Source organism: Symsagittifera roscoffensis, chromosome 3, assembly GCF_963678635.1.
Source record: "Symsagittifera roscoffensis chromosome 3, txSymRosc1.1, whole genome shotgun sequence".
Classification (NCBI taxonomy): Eukaryota; Metazoa; Xenacoelomorpha; order Acoela; family Convolutidae; genus Symsagittifera; species Symsagittifera roscoffensis.
Window position 1 is genome coordinate 82,922,512 of NC_087064.1, and position 13,984 is coordinate 82,936,495.

At 33.5% G+C, this 13,984-nt stretch overlaps 1 long non-coding RNA gene across 3 annotated transcripts; it reads right to left on the reverse strand.

Moving 5' to 3' along the window:
- Positions 1-2,862: 2,862 nt before the first annotated feature.
- On the reverse strand, positions 2,863-12,928 carry LOC134842376 (uncharacterized). 3 transcript variants are annotated; one of them, XR_010162496.1, is made up of 3 exons: positions 12,612-12,928; positions 3,739-4,017; positions 2,863-3,070 (listed from the first exon to the last, which is right to left on the reverse strand). It is a non-coding gene; the product is annotated as an uncharacterized LOC134842376 (long non-coding RNA). The 3 variants fall into 3 exon arrangements; XR_010162497.1 differs by lacking the exon at positions 12,612-12,928 and adding an exon at positions 9,936-10,048; XR_010162498.1 differs by lacking the exon at positions 12,612-12,928 and adding an exon at positions 4,292-4,431.
- Between the last annotated feature and the right edge of the window lie 1,056 nt (positions 12,929-13,984).

Genomic DNA, 13,984 nt, shown 5'->3' on the forward strand with positions numbered 1-13,984 from the left:
TGCTTAAGTTTTGTAGGCTTATTTGCAAGATCTAAGAATAGTTTTTTTCTGGTACAAAGAACTTTCACTGTAACTGCTTAGTGTCTTAACATTTTAAAAGTCCGGCAGAATCGAGGTTTAATTTACATTGGTTGTAATTTTACTAGCTCGATATAGGAAAACTTCATTTTTTTCATTTTTTGGCTTGATAAAATTTGGTTCATTTTATACAACTTAGTGGCCTCTTATTTCTTGCCAGGTAATTGAAAACAAATTTTGTGCGTGGGTGTGTTCTGAGGGGGAAAAGAAAAAAATTTTAACATTAATTTTGAATTTTTTTGAATTTTTTTCGGCGAGAAAGATTTCTGCTGAGATATTTTCGGCTTTGTCATCTCTTGGTTTTTATAAAGTCAAATCCATTCAATCATCTGGCGGATCTGGATTAAAGATAACCAATTGCTTGAGACCGCAAAGGATTGCGGTTTGAATTCGGCCGCGACATTTTTTTAGGGCTATCGTCCTGTTTTTTTTTGGTCGACCTAATTCCCGTAGCGCGACTTTTTTTGATGGTTTAGCTTTCTTTCAAATTCTTTTAAATTCCCATCCTTGAATCGACAAGGCTCGGGAGTTCAATTTCTGTCGAAACTTGATTTTTTTGCAAATTGAAATGTTTCGGCTAAATTAGTTTATTGTCGCTCTGCTTATTTTGATTCTGCTTTTTTCCGCAGAAATGATTTTTTGAAAAGTTGATTTCTTTCTACCCTTCCAGAAGGTTGCAAGTTTTTTTTGGCAGTCACAATTTTTTGAAGTTTTTTTTTTCAATTTTTTCCGTTTGATTGTAATCATAATCATTCATTTTTTATCGCAAGTTTTGTGAAACACAGCTTCGCTTCTGTATCTTAAAGATAATTTTCTAAAATAACCTTCAAAAATTCATCAGGAAGAACTCATGAGTGTGTTATTTTCTGGAAACTCATCAGTGCATCTGTTCTGGAACCCGTTCTGAAAAAGTATCTTATTTTTGCTGTACATTTTTGTCTTGTAAAACATCAATAAATTCTGCAGTGCAAACTATGATTAAATTGCTTCTTTTCATTTGTGGATTTTTGAGAACTCAAATTTTACACTAGATAGAAAAAGCAGTCTTATAAATGGACAGATTGAATGGTAGCATGGTTATTGTTGTCTAAAAATATAAATGAACTGTTTTAGTGTCTTGACTTTTTAATAAAATTCATAAGCCCTACAGAGTTACTTATAAATATCTTATATAATTTATTGATTCAACTTGATCACAACAATTGTATTCTAGCCGAATTTTATAACTTAAAAACTAAAATTTAACATCACAACTCCTCAAGCGAACTACAGAAAAGTTTGTTTCTGTGATTGGGAAACATTTTTATCAATAAAATACTGTTGATAAACATATGCGTTCATTTTAATTGTACACATGTTTTCATATAAAATGGTAGATTTAGTCTGCAGGTTAAAAAACACCGAGAAAACAATGATATTAAAAAAGTCTCATTGCATTTTTTTGATCTCATCACTAAACTTTTTATAAGCCAACTTAATTAATCTTGCTTTTCATTCAGTTCAAAAAATCGGCTCTTTTTCCTTCCCCCCCCCACCTCCAAAATTTTTACATGTAAATTTGTTGACCACATTGTCCGATAGCTGTGAAAATTTACATACAGACTAATAAATGGTGTTCTAGTTTTTTGTTGGGATTTGAAGTTACAATTAGTTCTTTCAAGTTTTGGCATCTTTTGAATGCTACTAAAATTTCTGCTGTGATCTTTTTTAGTTTGTCTTTTTCCACAGATACAGGTGTTTCGGATTTGGTTTCTTATCATCTGCTGGTCTTCTAGGGTTGTATGTTGACACCACAAGCTTTCTGGAGCCCATATTACTTGCTGTCATGCATCCTTTGCACAAATTATTATTTGATTTCCCAGTCTGGTCATATGAGATCAAAGCATTCCGGAGGGCATTGATTTTGAAGAAATTGTACATCAAATGACAATTTTGCGTTAAAATTGATGGCGTACATAATCCAGTTTATATTGAAACAGTTTTCGATGAAATTTCAACCCTCAAGAAGAAACTATGTAGCATGACGCCACATAGAATAATTTCTAGAGCACTTATTGTGACAAAATAATACTCTAGATGACCAGCTGTTAGGGAAAAATATTCAATCCAGCATCTGTGGAAACAAGTTACGAAAGATCACTGGGGAAATTCTTGTCGCGTTCAAAAGATTCCCAAATTTGAAAAAATATATTGTCTCCTCAAATCTCTACAAAACAGAGAAGTAAAACACCACTTTCTCAAACAGATGACGATGTCCTCAAGGTACTAAAAAAGTGACACTATTAATTCACTCCTGTATCTTCAAATTTTTTTAACTCAAAATTTAGGTATTGTATAAGAAAAGTCGTGTGTAACAAAAGATAAAATCAGATGAGACTTTTTTAAAAGCATTATTTCATGGGAACTTTGTCTGTTACCCTGTGAAACTGTAATTTACATTTTACGAAAGATTAGTATATTCCATGATATTTTGATTTTACATATATACATCACTTCTTTTGTGAAGTGATCGGAACAAAAAAAAACATAAATATTTGTATGAAATTTGGCTGCAATATTGTACAAAATTCTGAAGAGGAGATTGCTTAAGAAACTATTCGTACGCAAATTGTTTGGTAGACGTAAAAACCGCAGAATTCAAAGAAAACGACCTCGATGAAATTTTTGCGCTCTTCACTAGCTATACTATAAATCTGTTATACTATTTTAAATTTTTCGCTCAATTATAGTTCACTTCATAAGTATACTCATTCACTAATGAAAAAAGGAGTCAGTTTTCGAGTAATTGAATTTGCTATGTTAGAGACGATAACGGTGATGACAATTGAAAACAAGGATAAGACTTTGGATGGGTTTTTTGTTCACGTTTGGTTTCGGAATAATTGGTTGCGCTGCAGTCGATTGGCCGTCGCTTTTCTTCAAAGAATTTGTTTACCAAGTGAGACAACCACATATTCTACCCATGTTTATCATGTCGTAATAGTTGTTGCTTCTGAAACAAACAGTTTGAAGTCATTCCATTTGTGGCTCTTTTTTCTCAAGCCGCCTCCTTACCCATAAACAGTTTTTTTACGCAAAACGCGTTTTTGCTTAAATTGTTTTGCCTTTATGAACTTTTAAATTTGGCATGCAGTTTAACTCGGCATTCTACTGTGCGTTTTGGGTTCAGGTTTAACTTATGCAACATCACCAAATTATTACAAAATAGTTGTTCTTGTAACGTCTACCAATTTCCATCTTCCTAGCCTTTTAGATTATTCTAATTATAATTGCTTCTATGTCTCAATGATGGATTCAACAATCGGTGAAAGCAGTCAGATTATTGAGGCTGAGGACATTTTTTTTTTTCAAAAAAGAAGGTATATTTTTCAAAAAAGAACCTGTAAACATTTCAGCAAAATGTTTTTGTTTTCTATTTTCATGATTCTATTTTTTATTTTTAAAAAAATTATAAAAAGGAGTAAAGTTTGCTGCAATAATCCATTGATTTTATTCTATTCGTTTTAAGAAATGCGTGAAAATAGTATCAAAATTCTAAAACAGCGTTTTTAATATACAAAACTCGATTGGAATCAACAAAACATTTACTAGAGTTGACAGTTATGTAAAAGAGAAAATACGTGGTTGACGAGCTTATAAATTAAAGAGCGGTGCACTAACCCGAAATCGGAGAATCGCCATGGCTGGCAGTCGTTAATGCACTGCATGAAGTTACTCAGCTCGCCATCGGAGAAGTTGTCCATCCAACTTCTGGTGTAAACCCTTCCTGCATTTGCCCCGTGGTAATCAGGGCCCAAAAGGGTGAACACGAGGAGGGCATAAAGCAGCGCTGAGGTGATATTAATAGTCTGCATTTTGAGGAGTTGGTTGATTTTATAGATAACTTAATTTTGGTTGGTCAATGTGATGATAGTAGATTTGCGAACGGAAGCTTACCGTCTAAAATAATTTACAAGCAAGATGAAAAGTCCTAAACTGCCCCTAGGAGAGCCTTAATTTCTTCACCAATCCAGATAAGTTATTACAATAGCCTGTTGGTGACTACTTTTTATTATGTCACCTGCTGCCAATTTTTTAACCGTTGAAATTCAATAAAATAAAACTAGGGTCTTCATTTTATTTATTTTTTTTACTTTTGACTGGTGTGGTATTGTTTTTAGTTTTGTTTGCCACAGTTTACAAGCCCAGAAAAAAAATACGTTTAAAAACTCACAATCGCACAATAGTCACCGTCAATTTTTATAAAATTCTTGATAATTGAGAAGCTTTGCATTTGCCTCAAGAACACAAAAATGAGGGGTATATATTTCTGAGAGCTGATTTTTGCTTGTTGACGGAGAGAAAATCTGCAGATTTTATACGGCGACAAGAAAATGAAGATTAGTTCTCATTGCACAAGTCAAACGAATTCATAAATCAATTTTTTGTGACAAACATAATATTGGTAGATAATTTATTACTTTTTCATATTAAATAACTTGGAAATGTCCAAGAATTAAGTGGCTTTGAGGCAGTGGATTGGATGATAGACTCGATTAAAAAACAAGGGCATATACTAAGCTATTAAAATAAAATCATAAATTTCAATATATACTTTCTTAGCTCAGTATTTTCTCGTGATGTTTTTTTTCCAGTCAATCATCCAATCCACTGCCTCATTTTTAGAAATCTCTTGGCTAATTTTTTTATGAATATTATAATTATTCTCGGCTGTTGAGACCCCTGAAAACATATTAATAATCAGTCTGCCAAAAGTTGGGTCCTTTTTTAACTGTATGTGTAACGAGCTACTCTCATCAAAATCAGAATCACATTCAGAACCACAAAATTATTTATTAAAAATATCAAAATTCTATTTTAACTGTTTTTGGTGACAATTTTGACAAAAGAATGCGTGTTCTCGTTGCGGGCTTCCATTCAAATTTAGCATATTCTTATTGCCGTTAAAACATAATATGACACATAACACGCCTTAAAAACCAATTTGAATTAGAGCGGCTGTGGGGTGAAAAATGGCACTAATGTCTAACTCCTGAAGCCCCCTAAAACCTACGGGGGCGTTCAACAGTGCCGAAAATGAAAAAGTGTTCAACAGTGCCGAAAACAGAAAATATTTGAAATTTTCGAGTTCTGCTTGCAAATTGGTAGCATTTTTTGAATACTGTTTCGTTTTGGAGCAAAAATTGACAAAAATTTGCCAATTGGCTGAGTTAATTGTTTGTTCAGAAAAATGTATGTGGCCGCGCTTGGGAAATTTGTGTTTGTTTAAGCGGCATCAATTAAAACGCCCATTTTTGACTTTTCAACTCCCGTTGATTTGTATTATATACCTGTCTACAATTTGGGAGTTGTAAAAAAAGGGGAAGCCTTTTAGCACACCAAATATACTAAAGTGATGCATGATTGATTGACAGACTCAAAAAGACACTCAGCCTTTGGGTCAAGTTCCCCCAATCAAGACAGTTTCCACGCAATTTGTCACCAAAACTATCACCTTCGAAAGCACAATAGTCTGAATTAGTGGCAAAACAAGGATCTACGCACACAAAAACATCTGTATTGAGTAGAAGCACAGCGGAGCAAGCGGTCACTAATCGCCAATGCCTCGTTTGAAATTGACATTCTGACTTGCTAATTGTTCTAACTCTACTAAAGAGGAGTGGTCTGCTAAAAAATTGGTATTCCAAAATCGCAAGAATAGTGTTCCAAGTAGTTTTTGGCACTGTTAAAGAATGATTTTTTTCAGAGTTGATGTACTTCGGCACTGTTGGACTGCCCGAATCCCGCTAGATAATTAAACTTGAGCAGCTAATCAGAAAATATGTATGGAAAAGTAATTATGCAACTTTAAATCAAAAATTCACTATATGTAAGAAAACTGTCAACAGGAAAAACATCAGTCCGAGTTAAAGGCTCACAAATCACAGTAATTTTTGAAGTAATATAATTTAGTGACATCCCGTAAATGTGAAAAAATAGAAGTATTGCCGCATGCACAAGTTTAAAAAATGATTGGCTTTTTGATGAGAAAGTTGCACACAATTTTTTGATAACAACGATTAAATTAAATAAACTCAAACATAAAAATAATTCTTAAAATTTGAAAAAAAAATTTTACAGTTATTTGCAAAAAAAAGTTTAGGTTGTTTTTCAGTAAAGGGCGATTGAATTAGCAAACAAATGTGACACATGAAAAAATAGTGGCTAGAATAAAAAAACGAAAGATTGTTAAATTAAAAATGGGTCAGAGAAAGTTCAACGGCAAAGGATGAATGAATTGAAATTCAAAAATGAAGATAAGTTCTTAAAAATTGAAAGAACCTTTTTTCCAAAATTTTTTTTGCATAAATTTTAGTCACTTTTAAGTGATGGGCTGTTTCGTCATTGATCTGGATTCGAAATGCTCACAAACCAAAAACGAACAACAAGTAGAATGCTCATAGATCTATTGAATGTATATAAATTACTGACCTATCAGAAATGTTAATAAAAATAAGTTAATTTTGGGAGGGCTTTTACATATTTCTACTTTTGATCTCTACGATTTTTAACGGGTCAAAACGGGTTAAAAATTTTCATTCCCATAGTTCCTTACCACTTTGCCATATTTCTTTCACCCTTCCTGAAGCTGTCGCAATCAAAACAAAATGTTTTTGAGATCAACGCTCAACGCAATATTGTAAAACGCGCCGATATATTGTGACGATCTAGTCGGCTTTTTTTTTCGTTAGGTAGTTTAAATAGATTTTTCCTGATCTCGCATTGCACTAAAAAGACTCTGTTTTGGCCAATTTTTTGCGCCGCAGCCAAAATTTTAAAAAACTGACCAAAAAGGCGTTTTCAAGCTATTTTGGAAAACTTTGACAAAAAAATCGCGTTTTTTTTGGCGCGCACTCCTTCGAAATTAGTACATCTTGGCGTCAAAGGCGCCTTTAAGAAAATTTAGGGTCCGCCAGCCAGAAATGGATATCTCAAAATAGTACAAATGGGCGACCCCTTGGCTCGGCATGGGGTCGCATTCCTGAGGAGGGGGATAGGGGGGGGGGGACTAGGCGGAGAGAAAGGGGCGTTCGCCCCCGCCTCCTTCTAAATCCGCCCCTGGATATATGAATTGTTTTTAACAAAATAGTTTTTCCGCACAAAATCAAGTACCAGAAATAATCATCGGAGTGGGTCGAGTGATGTACCAAATTCAAGCCCTTTCAATTGTGATTCAAACAAAAATAAAAAAAATATTAAAGGTTTGCGATAGCTTATTTCAGCTTATTTTTAACCCGTAAAAACTTAGTTTTAATCGAGTAAATTGAGTTTCCGGAGTTTTTCAGCGTCATTTTGGGAAAAGAAAGATCCAAAAGCTCAAAAAATTTCTACAAAAATTTTGAACTTTTTTAGAAATTTTTTAATGATTTTTTTTTTGGTTTTCTTGTTTTTCTGCAAAGAATGTAGTCCAATTTGCTCATTTTATTATGACTATCAAATTTGCCAAAATTCTATTGTTTCGATGAGATTTTTTTATCACACTGAGCAGAAAAAAACGACACTAGTTTCGAAAAACTTGTTTTGGTTCGTTTTAAGACTATGGTCGGAGTATTCTGTGCTACTTGCACAGTATCCGGCTATTCGTGTTTTTTTTTGCATTTGTACACCTAAAAGGAACATAAAGTCAGGAGTTATTTACACTTGATTTTCTAATCAATGAGAATCGTTTATCTTTGTTAAATGAAAATCTGGCATATAGAAAAAAAAGGTATGGAATGACTGAACAACTTTCAAAATTTTCAAAGAAATTTGTTCGATGCAAGGTCATAGGGCAACCAAAAAAAACGTTCGCCCTGATTTGAGATCATCTGTACAATTTTATTAAAATCTTATATCACAAGATTTCTCTTCAGTTTAAAAATTTAGCTCGGAAATCCATTGATGCATTGCTTGCGTTATCTCAAAAATACGAGATCCGCTTTTTGGAATTACTAATGAAAAATTTAAGTGGTTAAAAATCCATTTACCAGATCAAATTATTTACACGAGGTCACCGGTTGATTCCTACCGAGAAAGGAAATGAATTTCGATCTGCAAATACAGACCATAGAGGTATTGGTACTAGGCACAATCAATAATCACCTAACTGATCCACTATGTGCATTTATAGAGTATATTTTGTAATGACTATATTTGGTTTAGGTATTTATTCAATTTAAAAAATCAACATTTAGCCAGCAGCACTCACGTCGCGCTCGCGCTCCATAGAACAAAATCCGTTAATTTAAGTGTTCGGATAAAAACCTTTCCGAAGTTCGTAAGGAAAAATAGTACGTAAAAGGAAAGCTATTTTTGCTGAGCCAATCACCCAAATTTTCAGTTTTTACAAAAGCTTTTAATTAAAAAAAAACTGTCTGAATTGTCAAGACAAAGAGGCAAAGTGATTCAAGGGGGCGAAGAACGCAAAATGAGATGCCTTGAAAGTTAGTCAAAAACAACCCGGTAGATTTAGAAGATTGACCCGGGTTGACCTCCATACACCGAAAATGCTTATCATACAATTCCATATATCAAATGTATGGAACAATGCTTGTCATACAATTTTCATACAATTGCGAAAATTGGTTGAAAAAGATTAAACTAATTTCTGCGGCTGTTGGAGTCTAATAAACCAGTCTGGTGATGATAAACCGAGGTTTTTGTTTTTTGAAAAAAGTGCTTATCATATAATTCCCATATATGGAAATTGTATGACTAGCAATTTTTGATGGCGACAAAAACGCCTACTTCTTTTGTATGACATGTTTGTGTATGCCTTGATTACTGTCTGATAATTATAAAATTCAAATTTTAAAAAGTCATCGTTGAAAAGTTTTGCCAAAAATGAAAAGTTTGTTACGTTACTTTCGTTATATACTTTGTGAAAGACAGCTCTGAGACATTTGAGGTCGTTTTCTATGCATAGTAAATGCAAAAACGTCTAATTTTTGGTGCTTCGAGTAAACCAAGATCTTGGTCAGTTGCGTTCGGTTACGAAAACATCCCAAAATTTTTCAGAAATTAGGTTTAAAAAAAATTAATTTTTTGGTTTATGGAAAAATACTTGTAATACAGTTTTGATATCTAGAAAAATAGTTATCATAGAGATTTCATACAACTTTCTGTACATAAGGAATTGTATGGAACTGTATGGCAGGAAAATTTTTATATATGGAAATGATAAGAAGCTTTGGTCAACCTGGGGAGGTTTGGAAGTTCAAAGATAACATTTTTTAGACTTTTTTGTAGCGGCGAACTTACCGCCTCTGTAGATAGTCCAAATGTGTAGCTAGTTTATCCTCAAAATCACAAAAAATTAAAACTTGTTTATAGACAAGCTAACACTTTTTGGATCAACCGTAAAATTTTTTTGATCAACCTTTTTGGATCAATTTAGGGGGGATAAAACAGTAATTCAGAGGGCAAATTGAATTGATGATCCATTTAATCAAAAATCAAAAATGAACAAATATGAACAAAAAATGGGTTAATTAACAGTATAATTTGTTATTCCTTATGAAAAATGTTCTCCAGCATTATATTCTGCGCTTTTGTTTGAAAAGAACATTTTATACGATATGATTTTTCAAACTTAATACGTGGCTATGAGGCGATTCTAAGGTAGGTTAATTAGGGGTGGGCGGGGAGAGATTGTTCGATTGATCCTATTTGTTGTTAAAGTGACTCTGTAGATATACGTTTTGGTCGGCTGGAAATGTTCGCTGCCTGAATTTATTAGTGTTGACAAAATTTTTAAATTTCTATTAGGTTTTTCATCTCACAGCGTAATTAACACAGCTGTTTAATGAGTAAAAACTTCGTTTTTTGTTTCATCTTACCTGAAATTTGCCTAGATGTCTAAATTGAGCTCGATAAGCAGAGATAATGGCGTAAAGAAGTGACGAAATGTCGGAAAAGTAGATAATAAGAAGGAAGTTGCTAAATTTAGGGAAGCTAAGCCTCAACATTTGATTTTTTTGTCAAATTAGGCCATTGCAAAATTATCAGCTATTTCAGGTTTTAATTATTGTTAAAAATTTAGGAGCTTTACGGACTGATTGCTTGATCCAAACTTCTAGGTAATCAGAAAATAGATACATAATGTGTATAAATTTTACGTTTTTAATCGGTGATTTTAAAATTTTTTTATTGTCTCTGAATAAAATAGTTGTTAGCACTTACTGGCATGGTATTTCATGGCTCGGGCAATTTTGCTTCTTGGAGGCTTTTTGGCATAGTATTTTCTGAAATGAAAGATTTTGGTTTTTTTACACCCATATTAAATGTTTTTCCTACTCATTGTATTTTCAACAAAACATTTCAAAAACTATCTCATGCCAAGAAAAATTGACCTGTTTTGCAGTTTTGTCTTAAAGATAACAAAGAGCGGACGGATTAAGCGAAAAACTGACGAGCAGTTTTCAATTAAATCATAAGTTATTTTTGCTAGATTGAACGATTTAGCTACATATTTTGAAAGGTTCGGTTTCTATTGGCGAAACACAAATCCCATGTGAAGTAAGAATCCAATGCATGTGTTGCAATGATAAATTCTTCAGCAGAAAATTTTTGAAAAAAAAAACATTTTTGCTCGTATTAGGTTGAAGCCCTGAATAATCAGACTTGCGTTTTTCGGATTTTTTAAATCAAAGTTCATTTTTCTGTGATATATTTTAAACTGCACTTAAAATTTCAAATGAATAATCCTGTATCAATTTGAAATTTTGTGATCATTTCAAAGTTTGAGATTTATGTTGCTTGTGAATTTACTTTTTAAAAAAATTATCAAGTTTTTTGGCTAAAATCATCAATAACAATTACTTTAACACCAAACTTTTTTGTACTCATTGAATTAAATGTTAATTAAATAAACTTATTAAGCGTACATTTTGGGCCGAAATGATACAGCTTTTAAACATTCTATCTTTCAAAAGAGATAGAGCTAAAAGTGACAACTATAATTGTATCAAAATTATAACTACGGCTATAGTGCCTATTAACGATATTGGGACCAAGTTAACATCCTCCCCCCCCCCAATCCGTTCAGAGGGAGGATGTTAACTTGGTTTTGAGTTCGAACTTTCAGCCAATCAGAATAGAGCATTTTACACGCAGCGCTTATCAAAATTTATTTAAATTCAACGCTGGGGTGGAGGATCTTAACTTCTATTTGGAGGGGGGATGTTAATTTGATCCCGATATTGAATCCTAACTGGGCAAGATTTTTCCTTGGCGGAGCTTTGTGCAATTTGGATGTAATTGTGGCCAAGCTCACTTGCACCTTAGAAATTCAAAATACTCGATTATCTCAGTATTTGCATCTGCCCTACAGAAGGCTAGTCAAAAAAACTTTTTTGCGATAAGTGTCCTTTTTTTCGACCAAACAAAATCGTGGCCGAAAAAAACTTTGTTTTCGACAGAGTTCGACCCAGTAAAATTTATTTCAAATAATTTCAATAAGAACCAACAGATAAACGCGAAGTGGGAGGAATCTGCAGCTTGTTAAAGTTGAATATTGAAGAAATTTCTTTTGCGAAAAATTGTACAAAATGAAATTTGTACAAAGTTAAAGATGTTATACGGTTCTTTAACTTGGGGCATCTACGTGAAAGGCTCAGTTTGATATAATTGTCTAATTGTTTTTTTGTAATTTTTGATAGGCCGAATAGATACAAAGTATACATGTTTTTGTTATAAAATGTTGGCTTCGCATCTACTGAAACAAAAACAGTTTATTAATTCTGGTTAAACACCAAGCAACTTTTGTTGTTCCCACTTTCGAAGAAAACGGAATATTTCTGATCGGTGTGGTTTTATTTTAGTCAGTCAATTTTCACCGATCGAAATAATAGTTTTCAACAAAAATTTTTTAAACTTCATTGAAGATATCGACTTTCTGAGTTCAAATATAAATAGATTTCTTACCTCCGATTATTTTTTAAAAAGTTCTGCGGGTTTGAAAATTGCCAAATTGGCCATATTCTGGACTAAATTATGCGCGCTTTGAAGTGCCTATTCATGGGAGGCGGAGCTAAAAGCAGAAGGGTCCAAAAGCAGAATGGGTCCAAGAGCAGTAAAACGGAAAAAAATTAACTCTTATTGATTAATACGGGCTAATTGATAAAAAACAATTATTATAATCGTCAATAATACCAAGAAAATGAATAAAAAATAAGTAGATTAACATAACGCATTTTCGACCAATCAGATTTCAGCAAAGTTAGAATTCTCTAGCGCTTATTAACGGCTTTTATTAATAGGGGTGGCAATTCTTGAGTAAATTCTAAAGGGAGGGTGATTGTTAAGAAGATCCGCCTTTTGTTTTGTCAGATCTCAACCAAATTTGAGAAATGCATCATAAAAATTTAGTTTTTTCTATTCGATATGGATCATCACTGTAACAATTGATACTAGCAGTTTGATTTCAACGTTTTCCCGCTCTGCAAAAAGCAACTTTTCAATAATACTTTTTGTTCTATTCTTGGTTACATTGGAATCAGAATAAATGTACTTACTAGTTGGATACTGTTTACAAGAAATTGACGACTGAATGACGGCTGACACAAAGTCTGACTGTGATTAGGCGTCAATAGTTAATTGCTATCTTACCAACGATTCGATTAATCAATCCGTTATCGCAGGTGCTGTTACCGCAATTACTTTTATTTTTGAGCTGAAGTTTCCGATTGGTAACTCTGAAATCAGTAGATAAAAAAAAACAATGACCAGACTACGATGTGAGGATAATTTGTGTTGCCAAATTTTCAAGCCAATTAAGCTTCGATGGACTAGATGGCCTAGTTGGTCCCAAAGGAATATTCACTATAATAGAAGAAGTGACATAAGAATTACTTTTCTATGCCATTTTCTCATGAGATCAATTATAGAAATCACGGAAGAAATTGAACAAAGTGAAAAGCTTTTAGGCTAAAATTACTTCATCTTTGGTTAATCCCGATTATATTGTACAGATTAAGTGAGTAAATGAGAAAAGTGCATTTCACTAAATAATTTTTGTTTTGCTGACCCTTGTAGTGTTCACGCCAAGCTCCAGTTTTTCAGCGTAAAATCAAGATCACTAATTGATCGCTCGGCGCGCTCAGATTTCTCATCAACTCTTTCATCCGACTCGACTGCAAATGTCAAGCTTATGGGATCGCTGCAAGAATCAAGTCAAAAACAATGGTTCTTAATGCTATTGACATGATTCTTGCACCGATGTTCGTTATCCCATATGCTTAACATTGACATCAGTTTCTCCAGTTTTTGCTCATCAGTTGCGTTACATTTTAATCGATCTCTTGAGTTTCCAAGTGCTTTTTCATAACTTAATTCCCAATTCCGTATGGAGGATTCCTTCATCAGATTTTCTGACGCGGCTCTTACAGATTTAATCGCTAGTTCTTACCTGTTCGCATCTGCCCAACTGCTAGCGATAGTTTAAGTTTCTGACGATTTTGATCTTTCACTGCATCCAAAAAAAAGAACACTATTCCTCCGGAAGTGACACTTTTGGCTACAAAAGAAGCATCTAGCCCCAATTTGGGTATCAATCCGCTGTAGAACACGAACTTGTCTACGTAATCAAAGTCACCTTCACTGGGGACATATCCTCGACTCTCCATGCTTTGTCTGTATAGTGTGCAATTGTTCTATTGATAGTCCACCGATCTGCAATTGGCTCATGATTGGCGCTTATCCATATCGCTTTCGGTTTGTGCCAAGTTTGCTTAAGAACAAATTTTTAATTTCGCGGTTTTACATTTTATTTCTTCTTCAGTTTAGTTCACTTCCTTTATTGAAAGGAAGGCAAACTCAACATCTGAACAGCGAAAGTGTAAAGGTCACAGTAAACGTGATCGACTTGTACCTTCTGAAGTGGAATTTA